This window comes from Aegilops tauschii, chromosome 6 (genome assembly GCF_002575655.3).
Source record: "Aegilops tauschii subsp. strangulata cultivar AL8/78 chromosome 6, Aet v6.0, whole genome shotgun sequence".
NCBI lineage: Eukaryota > Viridiplantae > Streptophyta > Magnoliopsida > Poales > Poaceae > Aegilops > Aegilops tauschii.
This window is the reverse complement of record NC_053040.3, coordinates 231,732,091-231,746,906: the sequence shown is the minus strand read 5'-3', so window position 1 is coordinate 231,746,906 and position 14,816 is coordinate 231,732,091.

Genomic DNA, 14,816 nt, shown 5'->3' with positions numbered 1-14,816 from the left:
AGCTCAATCTCATGGCCTTTACACGCCACTTCCAATTCCATGTCAACCATGGGAAGATATTAGCATGGATTTTGTTCTTGGTTTGCCTAGAACTAGAAATGGAAAGGATTCCGTGTTTGTTGTTGTGGACTGATTCTCTAAAATGGCTCATTTCATTCCTTGCAACAAGATAGACGATGCTTCACATGTTGCCAATCTCTTTTGTAGGGAAATCTTGCGACTTCATGGAGTGCCAAAGACGATTGTCTCGGACCGCGACGTCAAGTTCTTGAGTTACTTTTGGAAGACCTTATGCGCCAAGCTCAGAATCAAGCTACTATTCTCCACGGCATATCATCCACAAATCGACGACCAAACAGAGGTGACAAACTGTACGCTCTCCACCCTTCTTCGCGTGCTAATCAAGAAGAACATAAAGGAGTGGGAAGAGTGCTTACCCATCGCCAAGTACGCCTACTACCGAGCAAGACATTCGACTACCGGCAAGTCCCCCTTCGAGGTCGTCTACGGCTTCAACCCATTGTCCCCATTGGACATTCTTCCTCTACCACTACAAGAGCGCATCAACATGGACGTGAGTGGCCGAGTCACCTATCTCAAGAAGATGCATGATGATACTAGGAACACCATCGAACATCAAGTACAATGACTCGCGACCAAGCTCAATGTCAACAAGCACCCCATGATCTTCAACATTGGCGATCTTGTGTGGCTACACCTTCGCAAGGACCGCTTCCCCAACGAACGCGAGTCCAAACTTCTACCACGAGCGAATGGACCCTTCAAGGTGCTAGCACGCTACAACAACAACAACGCTTACAAGATCGACCTACCACGCGACAAGTACAACGTGAGCGACATCTTCAACGTCAAGGATCTTTCGTCCTACCATGGTGATGAAGAATTCGATCCGAGGTCGGATCTTTCCCAAGGGAGGGGAGATGATGCGGAGCATCCCAAGGTCATCCCCATGGAACTACCTACGTCTCCCACGACACCACTTGGACCAATGACAAGAGCCCGAGCTAAGGCTATCGAAGATAAGGTGAACTCGCTCCTTTCCGAACTACCACTTTCGACACATGAGACATGGCTACTACCTCAAACGGAAACACTATATGTGCTTAGGTACTTGGAGGAAAGCCATGGTACATCTACATCCAATGGACAAGACGGCAAGGCCACCGACCGCGAAGGACAAGAAGAAGAGCTACCGAAGAAAACTCCAGCCACCGGACGACCGGTCGGGACCGGACGTCCGGTGCCTGAAGGCCAACCTGCCCAAATCCCAGCCAACGCCGGTACCAGCGAGCGGATGTCCGGCCCGGACCGGACGACCGTCCACACTCTCTAGTGAGCGGACGACCGACGTCAACGGACGTCCGGCACCCCCCAATAGAATGGATATTAACGGAAGTATGAAGATACCGAATGTCCGGCGCCTCCTTCACAGAACAGATCTAGCGGATGTCCGATGACTCCACACGTCCGGACCCCCGCAAGCCACCGGACGACCGGTCCCCAGCGGACGTCCGGTACCTATCTGCGCACAGTGTTCGGGCCAGAGGCCCATGTACCCCTTCACTTCGCCCCCACTTGCACTATGACTATAAATAGGACACCCCCTCCTCCTAGTTAAGGTTAGCAAAGGATTAGCTCATGTTTGTGTGAGAGGTTTGCTCATCCACTTGGTTATCTTCTCCTCGGAGACGCACCTCCATCGGAGAAGATCCTTCCAAGCGGATTAAAGACCCCCTCTTGGGTGGCCCCATCAAGACCTCCTCACGGAGAAGACCCGGTTACCTTTGTATCCTTCTTTGTTGGACTTGGATCTTGTATCTCACCTTTGTGTTCATCGATCTAGCGCATGTGTGATCTATTCTTGTTGGTTGAGTGATTCTCTCGTGTTTCCCCTTGTGTTTTCCCTTGTGTTTCCACGTGTCTTCATCGTGTTCTTAGTTGGGATCCGCTCCTTTCGTGAAAGATCGGCCATATGGATTTCCACTCCACATCATCTCCACATGTAGAAGCATAATGCACAAACCACTAGAATCTCATGTGTGCAATGCATGTGTACCATACTATTAGTTGGCAGTAGTAAGTAACAAATTCCGGGTTTGGCACGAGCTCGTACTGCGGGAGCACCATAAGGCCTGCCGCAGGAGTTACATTTCCCTCTCGGGGTCCACGGGACCGAACTTCAGTGGCTTAGTGCCCGGCCTATGAGTCAATGACATGCGGACCTTAAATGCGGCTGGCCCACATGTCATTCTCATGGCGGTGGTGTGGTTCGCGACTCACTCGTTCGAGATGAACCCGCCGGTGGTGGCATGGCCGTGGCAAGGGTGCCACAGCTGGGCGTCGGGGCGTTACGGGGCATAGATGGCCAAACCGGCGGGTACTACCTGTAGTACAGAAGTACTCCAGCTGAGGATTGATGCCCGGGACGAAATGTGTCACAGCCGCTGGATGAAAATTCGATGCAGAGCAGGCAAACCGCGTCCAATCGGGTCTGGCTGTGGTAGAAAGTTGATGGTCGCCGCAGTTCAGCTGGCCCGCATGTCATGCACGAAAAGGCAGAGGAGCCATGGGGCCGAGAGGGATGAGGCGCACGTCAGGGGGATGAGGATCCCCTGACGTGAACAATCCTACCATTCTATCACTGACATGTGGGACCCCCAAGTGTGGGTCCCACCAGTCAGCGAAAGAAAGGCAGGGTAAGGCAGTGATAGCCACGTCAAAGGATCCATGTCCACGTCGGGGGACGTCGTTCTTACAGGTAGGTTTGGAGCGGCGTCGTGGGAATCGCGTGTGGGTTTGGCAGTGGTAGAAACACGAAACGTGATGCTCGCCGTGGTTCAACTTCCATGGACAAGCTGTCATGTCTACTAACACATGTATATCAAAACTATAGTGTTTATATTTCAAGCACGTGAACAAGTATTATTCTACTACTTTGGATCCATTGCAACGCACGGGCCAGCACATTGGTAGTAGTAGTGTCTATCTCTATCTCTAGAGGCCTTCCCTCGTTCATCCTTTTCTCTCACAAGATAAACTACTCATACAAATGCATCTTGATGTTCCGTGGAATGCACGAGGATGTTTCCTTGGCGGTCTCTCCAGCACGGCGTGGCCGTAGTTGCAAGTTGACGCCCCTTGACATGCCGACGTTGAGGGGCACTCGGATTTCCTCCGATGAGCACGTAAGATGAGTTTGATCACGTAGTAAATGCATTCTAAAGACTACTTCCGTGTCCATTTCCTAATTCTCCCCCTGCCCACTGTTTCACAGGTTAGGCTCGGTGCGAGTGGAGATTGGCTTGCATATGTACGGGAGGGTACCAACATCAATTTGCACAACATTTACAACAGTGACACCGTTCCCATAGAACCTTTGTCCAACATTGGGATCAGCCATGCAACGGGCCACCGCACGAATTGGTACGATGGAACCATGGTGAGATTGAATAAGATAGGACGAACCTTGCACATGGCGGTCAAAGGTGGACCATGCTGTCTGCGGCCGATTTGTTGCCATACGAGTACGAAAACGTTGTGCTCCTTTCTAACCGCATCTTCGCGGTGACAAACCAGGGGACTTGCTTCGTATGGGACACATCCTACGATATACTCCCTCTCTCCCAGTTTATTTGTTTTGAATCTTTTCGTTTTATAAGTTTCAAATTGAAATTTAGAGCTCCCCATCACATGTTGAGATTACCATGTCCATTAAATTGTTGCGTGCATGTATAGTAAAGAAACAAATCTTGAGTTTGGCACGAGTTCGTGCAGCGGTAGCACCAGCCTGGTGCAGGAGTTACATTTGCCTCTCAGGGCCCTCGGGACTGAGCTTCAGCGGCTTACTACACCTGCCTTTGAGTCAATAACATGTGGATCCGACAGGTGGCTGGTCCACATGTAATGCTCCTGAAGGAAGAGGGGCGGTGGGGCCGAGAGGGGTGAGCCGCAGGTCGGGGGACGTGTGGTGTCATGGGTTCGTGTGGCGTCGTGAGAATCGCGTGTGGCTCTGGTAGCAACTTGATGCTCGCCGCATTTAAGGTGGCCCACATGTCATGCACACAAAGGCAGAGGGGCGGTGTGGCCGAGAGGGGTGAGGCGCACGTCGGGGGACGTGGTGCCGTGGGTTGGAGCGGCGTAGTGGGAATCGCGAGTGGCAGTGGATGAAACATGATGGTCGCCGTAGTTGAACTTCCATGGAAAAGCTGTCATGTCTACGGACACATGCATTGCATACCGATCACTGGAAGGAGTAGTAGAGAAAGCTAGGCGGATAAATAGTTCCTTATAGTCAAGCGGACCCACGCTACTACTTGTTCCAAAGACATGCACACCGTCGAAATAGTCCATCTATATCAATATACATAGAGAGGGAATATTTTTTTACAAGAGAGGAAATAGTTCATCCATCCATAATGCCCTGCTGCTGGTGCAGCTTCTTCTTCTTCTTCTTCTTCTTCTAATTTTCTGTGGGAGACGGCTTCGCAATAAGCTCTCTGGACCTTGCAGCTATCTCGAAACTCACACGGGCATCGAGGGCAGCATATTTTATCCGCTCGTACGTCAAGGGATAATTCTCCCATCCAGACGACCTTAATGCCAGCATCTCGTCACCCTTCTGAAGATTTGTTCCTAGCACAAAATTTACTATGTCGAATAGCGATGGTGTCGGTTTATCACAATCTTCTATAGGAATTTTTATTTTGGTTTGTAGGTCAGCGATGCTTTTCAAATCAAGGTTGTACGGCTCCAACTTTTGTTTGTCCCCTGCGATGGGTGCCCCACAGAAGTATATGTCCTCCCGAGACAAGAAATCGTGAAGCTCACCTGGTATGGAGGGCGCGTGCATGATGTGGTACACCAAAACATCATCTTTGAGGCACAGCTGAAGGATAGCGGCGCCTTGGATCGTCCCAGTGGCACGCTCCATGTACTCTGCGTCGAGACCAATGACATTCATCTCCACCTTTTGGAGGGAGTTGGATACATTGTTGATCCACTTCCGAACAACCCTTGGGTGGTCGGTGACTGTGGCAACTATGCTCAACGAGCCTTCGACGAGGACATGTTGGATGCTAAAAACCTGCATCTCCATCTATTTCTTTGGAACCGCTGGACCGGAAGGCTATGGTTTGGAGAATTAGGATTAGATGGCTAGTCTAACTGAAGAAGATGATTATTTATAGGGGCCTCGGAATTACTCCAGGAGGATGTGAAGAGGTTAAAACAATGTGAATGCAGTGTGGTTTGGATGCAAATGAAGACCAAGGAGTAGTGAAAAAGCCGAGGAAAATCGGTTCCCGATGGAGAAGTAAATGGGAGAAGTTATGTGCATGCATGAGGAGAGCTGTGGTGGTTTGACTGCTGCATGCAATGGATTGGATGGGCTTTTCGGTTGCCTTTTCTCTCTTGCACGCGCACAGAATGGCCCACTTGCATGCTGCAGTTTATTGGCTGGAGTCTGGCTGCAGCTGCTCATGCGTACGCTAAAATGCTGTGAATGCAGGGCATGGAGGGAAATGGGGCATGCAAAAGGGTATACACACACACTAATTAGAGAAATACTGGAAAAAGTTATGCGCAGACAAAAGAGGACCAGAGGGAGTACTACTCATGTTCCTACTACGGTTAAGGAATATGCGGTTATCCTCAAAAAAGAAAAGTCCTTCTTCGCGCTTCCGCATGCACGAGAATTTGGTTCTGCTTGCAATATGGATGATAGCTGGAGGATGAAGTGAACCCAGAGGCATGCTAGCACGGGAGTACTACTCATGTTCCTACTACTCCTACAAGTAGTAGTAGTACAAATGCGGTACACTTGATGATCAAAATACTATTATTCATCCGGTACTCACAGTGAAGTGACAAGACCCCGCGCCCGAGGTGACACCAGTCTAGGCGGCGTGTCCGGGTTACCAAAGTTAGCCTCACCTTGTGCACTGTGCAGTCATTGTCACCGCCGCTGTATAGCATGCCTCACCTCATCTCCCTCTCCCCTATCACCACTCCATCTCCATCTCCATCTCGCCGGAGATCCTGAGGTCACTCTTCATCATCTCACTATGCCCCCGCGTACCCTTGCCTCGCTCGCCTCCCCCAGTACCACTATTCCCTCGCTAGCCACTCCAGCACAGACAGCCTTCTCCCCCGTAAATCAAGGCCCCCAAAACACCACCTTCCAAACTCCACCATGGCCGAACGCGAACTGCGCAACATCCATATGAGCCGCGATTGGAGCAATCTCCCTAGTGACGTCCTCGACCTCTGTTGTTCGTGTATGGATATTTGAGCGCCCTGCCATCATCGAAGCGAGGCCTAAGCTTTTCAAGACACCCTGCTTGCTGCTATCTGGTCTTGCGAGATTGGCTCACCATGATACGGAGGCGTACATGATGCCCCTCGACTTCAATCCGATCTCCATTAGCCGAAACTTCTTTGCAGGTATGTAGTGGGTCGCCGTACATCATTTCCCTCAACTTCGATCTGATCACCATCGCCCAAAACTTCTTGGCAGGTATGTACTGGGTCGGCATGAACTCCCATTGGATGGCTGCCTTTAGAGAAGACGGTAAAAAGTTGGTGCTCCTGAACTTCCAGACCTCCCATGAGATTATCCTTCCTCTGTTGGATTATATAGAGTTTTACCATCACGGTCCAAGTCATCTAGATTACCACGTCAGTTGGGCGGACCTTATTTTGCAGAAGATTGTAATCTGCCAAGTGCCCACACGACATGCGAATTACGCAGACTTGAAGCTAATTGCCTTGTTCGACCGCGGACTCGCCTATCTTTACGCCGGTGCCTTCTTTAGCTGGAGACAACTCAGCTCGCAGTGGATCATTGTCAAAGCTGATACACACTTTTGTGATGCTATTGAACACAATGGCATCATCTACGCGATCGACAAAGCAGATGGCACCACGTATTGCTGGGACGGCGCGTGTAAGTTGTTTCCATCTCATGTTAATGATGACGCCATGACACTGTTTGAACTTTTTGTGATGATTGGTATATCCCTGTTTGAGCAGAATTTGAGTAGAACTATGGCAATGTATTAGAGACGCTGTAAATCAGCTATATTTGGAATGAGTTAATTCATGCGATTGTGACCATGTCATTACAGCCAATTTGTACCCCTGAATAATCAAACGGTTAGGAATATATGGATATTCTCCTTATTTTACAATAATCTATATACCACTACTACTAAATATGAGTGTGTATCAATGGCCATGTTAGTTTCCTCATTTTCATGATGTAGAAACATGCACCACACTGTTGGTTTCATCTAACCATACATTAGGGAAGTAAATGTGCATATGGAGAACTCTATATTTGGAAGTAGTGAAATCCTATAATGCTTACCATGTGTACATACCTATATTCGCCCTTTAGCAATCAATGGCTAGAATAATATCCTCACAAAAGTTTTGACCATAGAACACGAGTATATAACAATGCATGGTCTGTTAGTTACCTTGAAGAATTTATTTGTGAGGACAGAACATGATTACATAACATGCATGACATGGTAGTTTCCTGTGAAGAATCGATTACGAGATAACATGAGTATAACCATGCATGGCACTTCTATATTTTTGAACCCAGTATACATTTCCCTGTATTTTCCTCCCAGTTCCCACAGGGACATATCAATGTTGTTTCTTGCATTATCCTACTCATACTCTGAACAATGCTGATCTTACATTAACAATGCCTGTCCTTTTTGATACGATGCAGTGTCCCTACAGTTACTGCCCTTTGTAATCACACCATCTTTGCCAAAAACAGGGAAGCACAACTGGTTCCTCGCTCGATCAGACAACGGCAAAAGACTGATGATCATTCGGACACATGAGCCGAAAAAGTTATATTGCAAAAACCCCACTATATACAAGCACCGTGAAACACGTGAGTATCCGAACAGTGGCTGTTACGTCTATGAGCAGGATACCAGCTTGTTGGGGCCTTCAGGATTTTTTAGTTGGAGGCGGGTAAACAGCCTTGGTTCACACTCTCTTTTTCTCGGACTCAATTATCCGATTAACCAGGAGATCACCGTTGGCAAGGACCTTGATGGCAGAGAGGCTCTATTTGCTATGGAAAACTGTGTCTACACGGCGAGCCCTAGGAGTTCGGGAGCAAACTCCCCTGATTGTCAACGATACAGCCTGCAGCCAAAACAAGGTGAGAATGATAAAGGCATCCAGATTAACTTTGATCCTTGGATGTCTCAATTATGACAAGCAGTGATGTGGTTCAAGCCTTCAGGTTGATAGGTAATTGGGCTGTTGCGTCGAAAGGGTGGAGTACTGGTGTCTCCGGATCATTGGTTGCTGAAGCGGGGCTGCAAATTATGATGGTGTTGGATCATCTCTTCGAATTACTTTGTTGTCTTTGCTGCTTGTTCTGGATGGTTAGTTCTTTCTTTTGTTATGCATATTCCTTTCATTTTGTCATCCTTGTCTATGTCACTCTTACTATGTAATAGTTGCCTCTGTTTAGAATGTCATTCTCGTCTGGATCACGGGAGTCTGAGCGCTGCAGATGGGTGCGTTTTGGTGGTGTAGCAAGACTTCTTATGAACTATCATGTCTTGCTGTTTATGTCAGTAGTAGTCACTAATCAGTGTTTGAATGTTGTATATATCATTGTTTCGAACTGTTTATTGTCTCGAACTACTAGTGGGCTAAATGAGGGCATGACCATTCTCTAGTGTTCAGAGTGTATCTCCTTTTTTCAAGTTATATAATTTGAGCTCAGTGTCTTTTCGATGATGTACACTTGTTTGGGCCAGTGAGGTGTCGTTGAATATGGGCTGAGTAGTAATGCAATGCCAAACAGGTCAATTATGACTCTCAGGCCGGGCTCTCAAAAGATCCTCAAAAAAGAGGTCGGGCTCTCCAAAAAAGAAAGAATAAGGACTCTTAGGCCGACATGTGGGCGCGAGCGGTGTTTTCGTGCGCTTGCGCGCCGAGAGCATATTGGCGCGTGTTCGAAATTCATGCTATCTTTTCATCCCCAATCTCCCATCCCCCCACCTCTGGAATCTCGATTCCTACTCCAGTTCCCCCAAATCCCCCTCCTGTACTCCCTGCACTCAAGCGCACTATCATGTCGCCGGTCAACGCGGATCTCTGAGCCGGAGATCCTGAGGTCTGTCCTGCCTTCGGTCGCGGCGTGCTGTCGCTCAATAGTGGCATGGCAGCGCTTGACGACCAGTTTGCCGGCAAAGTGCTGATGCTAACCATCAACGGCGACCGGCCTCCCGGCTCGCCGGACGACCTTGTCAAAGCTCTTGGCATTGCGCACGGCATCCAAATAAGTGACTTGCTCATCGAAGTCTGTCCGCCACCGGCTGATTTCTTCGTCAGGTTCCGGACAACTTTCGACTGCAGTCGTGTGTTCGAATCTTCCCGGCGTTTGTTCTGCAATCGCGCGCTGGTGAGCTTTGATCGGTGGCACCCAGGATGGGGCTCGGTGCCCTCTGAGCTTGAGTTTTTAACAAAGCTTACCTTGCATGGCATGCCTCGACGTGCTTGGAACAGCGAGTCCATGAATGAGCTTATCAACGACCTTGGAGGTGAGCTCGTAAGTATGTTTGTTCCTCCAGACAGCTGGGCTCTGACGGTTATGGCATGGATGAAGAAGCCATCCACCATACCGAAGGTGATTGGTGTTGAGATACCGGTGCAGGAACCGGGGTTGTACTATTCGTCGCCACCAAGGCCGCCGCAGACCACGTTAGGGATGTACCTATATCGAGTGTTCGTGCATGTCGAAGAAGTGGTCAATCCATCAATCGAAGTCCTGCCGCCGCCGCTGGTGCCAGGGTCCGTCGACGATGTCCATTAAAGGAGTCAACGTCAGACTTTCCCCTTGTTGCTCGGAACAATGGATGGCACAGGGCCTACTCCATCACGCGGCGGAGGCCACTGCTTCTTTGGGAGAAGAGGCAGGGCTGGCTGCCTAGATGTGCTCTAATTTGAGGTAACAACTGAATCTTGTCAGATACTAGTTAAATCTGAGCTATGGGTGTGAAGCACTGATGTGCCAGTACATTTGATTCTGACCAGTTCTAATTTTGTACCTGAACTTTTTTAGAAAGGGCTATACGTCAACTTAATGTGCTAGCAGAACTTATTGTGTTGTCTGTCTGTTTTCTTTGCATAGCATTCAAGATATTTCCCCATCATTGATAAAGACGATGAACCGTTATGTACAAGTTCATTGGTTTCAACATAGCCCTACCCGTAGCGATCCACTGCTTCCATCCTGATTGTGCCGCCTGCGTGAAATTTTTGTATGCAAGTTCAGTGTGCTATGACGTTCTATATGATTGTGTCAACTATATAAGTTTTTACTTAGCATCAGCAATGCATATGGCTGAAAGATGTATTTACGAGCATCGACCGATGGGTCTCTCTCTCTCTCTCTCTCACACACACACACACGCACAAGTGGGACACGTTGAATTATTTCTTTGCTCGTGACAGCTTTTAATTAGGTTCCACTGTAATCTAACTTTTTTCTTAAGTTATTAATTGAGCTCAGTGACTTCAAAAAGTTGTACAAAAGCCTTGTTTGGGCCTTTCCGGCGTCGCTGAATGTGGGCTGAGTAGCCATGTTAGGTTGTACTGTACTACACAGGCCTTTTTTCAACATGAGCAATGCAACTGGGCCAACAGTTGTACATAATATCCGGGTCAACTTGTTATTCTCCGCCCCACTGGGCTGCATACTTTCCTAGGAGGTATGCATTAGGCTTAACAAGAAAATGGACTTTAAGAAATAATAAATGGGTTGTAATTATAATAACTGGGCAGTAACTATAAAAAATGCACCAAACGCGTAATTAGTTTAAAAAATATATTATTTTTGGAATTTGAAAATTTTAATTTCATTACTTGTTGCGCGCGCAATATTTCGTTGGATTTTAACATAATACAACTTTATTTTGAAATTATATTTAATCTGACTAGAAATTTCGGATAAAAATAGTTCGGATCCCATAAAAATGTGGGAAATTTTTTTGAATTCTGTTTTGCGCAGTTGGTTGAAATTATTAATCGTTGTCCTAGCTAGAAAATGGGCTATACTTTCAACAAACTGTAAATGGGCTATAGTAAATTCCATTAGAATTCAAAAATGGGCTGTACATTCTTACAAATCGCAAATGGCTATATGTTCTCTGCCACACACTTGTGGGCCTTCTAAGGTGATGCGTCCCCTAAAAAAAACTAAGTTGACGCGTATTCAAGGCTTTGTCAACAACACGGTTCTGGCAGCTGTGGCAGTTGGATATCCATCCAACGGATGTCGTCCTTGTCGTGGTTCTAAGTCTGACAGTAGAATGGGGGTAGGGATGTAGAGGCAAGATCTTAGCTATGGAGAAGTTGTACGCAAGAGTTTTACGAGTTCAGGCCCTTCTCGGAGGAAGTAACAGCCCTACGTCTCGGAGCCCGGAGGCGGTCGACTGGATTAAATGCGTGTGTGTGTTACAGGGGGTGCGAACCCTTATCTCAGAGGACGGGGTGGCTTATATAGAGTGTGCCAGGACCCCAGCTCCCCTACGTTACACATGATTCAATGTAGTGAGAGCGTTACAGGTAACGTCAATAATAAAGTGTTATAAATGATCATTAAGTCTATGAGTAAACGTCCGACCGTTGCTGCGCAGAGTGGCTTTAGGTCTTCTGCACGTCGAGTGGTTGAGTGGTCGAGTGACCTAAATAAGGAGAGATCTCCGAGTGAATGATAGGTCGAGTGGATTGCACTCGACACCTTTGTTGAGCCCTCTCTATTTGCTCTTGAACTTCTTTGCTTCTAGGACAAGGACCTTAGGTAGGACATATAGGTCAGGCCTATCGCCCTACCCTAGGTCTATGTCCTCATCATTAGCCCCCAAATGGATTGAGGTCCGATGAAAAGAAGGTTGAAGTTGATCTTGCTTTGACTCTTGCCTTTCTCAAGAACTCATCTCTGAATGGAGGCTAGTGTTGGTACTTCGGCTTCGTTTCAGTCGCCTTGATCGATTCAGGAATTGCCGATTGGTTTTAATAATGTCACCCGCCGAGTGTTGTCTTTGACGCGAAATCTTTGGCGTGATCGGTTGCAGAGGATCCCGGATTTCGCGGGATTCAAAATTTCGGTGAAAGCGCGCCAGGCGGAGCGTGCCGTGGTAAGCGGAGTGGATAAACAGGATGTTTCGATTTCTGCGCCACCTTTTTCGCCACGTATCCCGTGTATGACTGTTGCGGGATTTGACAGGATCGCCCGGACCCACGCGTCAGCCACTCGGAAGTGGGCCTTTAAAAGCGGCAAGGCCGAGGCGTCCGCACTGTGCGTGCCCATTCTCTTTCTTCTTCCTCTCGTTCTTTCACCCCATCCGACTTCTCCACTCTCGATGCCTCCGCTCCGCCGCCATGGGGAAGGAGAAAACGGCGGCGCTGGAGCGCGCGAAGAAGGCGACGGGGGCGGCGAAAGGCAAGAAGACGAATCGGGGATCTTCATCGCGCTCGGGGCTACCGCGGGGTTGGATCCAGGGAGATTGGATCCGTTCCTCGCTTCAGCAGGAGGACTTGGATGATATGGCCGAGTCAGGGCTGATCGTCCATGGGTCCGCGCGGCTGTCGGAGGGGGAAACGGAGCCACAGCCGCAACCGGGTGAGTGTGTTCTGCTTGCCACCCATGTCGACCGCAGTTTCTCGCTTCCCCCACACCCCTTCTTTCGAGGTTTCTTGAATTTCTTCGGGGCTCAACTCCATCATTTCACTCCCAACACCATCACATACCTTGCCGCATTCATGTCCATGTGCGAGAATTTTCTGGGGTGTCGACCGCACTGGGGTCTTTTCAAGCACATTTTCACCATCCGCTCCCAAACAGTGAAGAAAGCGAACTCGAACGATGAGAAAACCCATGTTATCCAGATGTGTGGGGGTCTAGGTATTCAGAAGAGGAAGAGGAGTTCCTTCCCTTTGATGACTCTTCCTGAGTCGGTCAGGGGCTGGCAGTCGACCTGGTTCTATTGCCAGGATATTGCGACTCCAGGCCAGTCGACTGGACTTCCCCCTTTCTCTCTTGATCGTGTTCAAACTCCATCTTCGTGGATAGTGACCGCCGCGGAGAAGCCGGAGACGGGCATGTTGGTCGAGAGAGTAGTTCAACTGATCAACCAAGGTGTCACCAGCATGGATCTGCTGGAGGTGTTCCTCAGTCGACGCATTCAACCACTCGAAGCTCGTGACCACTCCATGTGGATGTACTCCGGGGCTGGTGATACCGCTCGGGTTCATCCGGAGGAGGTGGAGGCCAAAACAGTGGCCGAGTGGTTGAGGGACATCACCGAGAACAAGGCAACCCTAGGGGTGCCAGGAGGGTCAAACCTTTCAGCGAAGGCAACCAGCCAGACAAGGTTTGGCCACTACACTTGATTGAATTTGGATGTGCTTTCTGACTGTTTGTTGATCCGACTGATTTCCACTCGGCTCCTTGTTTTGTAGATTTGTACAGAGATGTAATCAATGCCCAATGGCGAGCAAGCTCTGGAGCAAGACCATGAAGGCGAGGACAGCGCGGAGGAGAGCGGCGAGTGGGAGTCACCAGCCGACGGTGATGAAGATGAGAGCGATGAGTCGGACGACGAGGAGGTAGCCGACTCACCACCTTGTTCCGAACGTCGATCCAAGCAGCACCATGATCCCGTGGGCAGGCGCGACAAGGTTGTGGCCTCGAGCGCTCCATCTCAAAAGCACGCTCGGTCTTCGACTCCAGAATTGGCTGAGAAGGTCACCAAGCAGCCCAAGATCAATCCTTCGAAGGCTCGGAAGACCCTGCCTAAAATCAAGATGGACGTTCCTGTAGCTTCTGGGTAAATGTTCTCCCTGTATTTTCTTGTTCTGACCGATTCTCTTGTACTGACTGAGTGGATGATGAACCTTTACAGCCCGGCCTCGGCTGCGACTGATATGGATATCGACAAGACTCCAGTCGATGAGGAAACCGCCGATGCAGCTACCTCCAAAGCCAGTAAGTCTGCCCGACTCGAATTTATTTGGACGACTGGATTGTTTGTCAGCTATCTCTTTGACTTTCTCTGTCTGTTGCAGCACCACGAGACGTTGTTGTGCTCCCGGACGATGAAGAAGTACCGCTGAGGGGAAGGAGGAGGAGGGACGCGGAACTCAGCGGGAAGACGCCTGAGGTCCAGGTTCCTCAGTCGACTGAGATGCCTGAGACGGCAGTCGAGCGATCGACAGATCCGGCACGTACCAACGTCACTTTCGCTATCCCGCTGTCGACTGATTGCCCATCAGGATCAGCTGCTCAGACTTCTGCTGTGCCAATACCGACTGCTCTGCCATCATCGCTTTTCACTGCTTATCAGACTCCGGACGACCCACCGGCTGCCGCCAAAGAAGCTCTTCTTCAGTTGAACTTTGTGATGGGGCAAAGGAAAGTGGTGCATGAGGCCATTCAGGTGGCCTTCAACGCTGGAGCAGCTCTGCAGACCAATGTCTAGGTTAGTTGATTCCTGATTGATCATACTTCTCATCCGATCACCCACTTGGTGTGACTGTTATGAAGTTGTACGAGGCAATTTGAGTCGTCTTGAATTGAATCTTTGAACTAGTGGGGGCACTCTTAGTGCACCCACTGGGTGTAGTCCCCGAGACCATAGTTGACTGCGGGCAGTCTACTGTGGTCTGATAATCTAAATTTTGTCACTCGGTCTGGACGGACCAGGTCGAACGAAACCAGAACCAGTGGGGGCACGCTAAGTGCACCCACT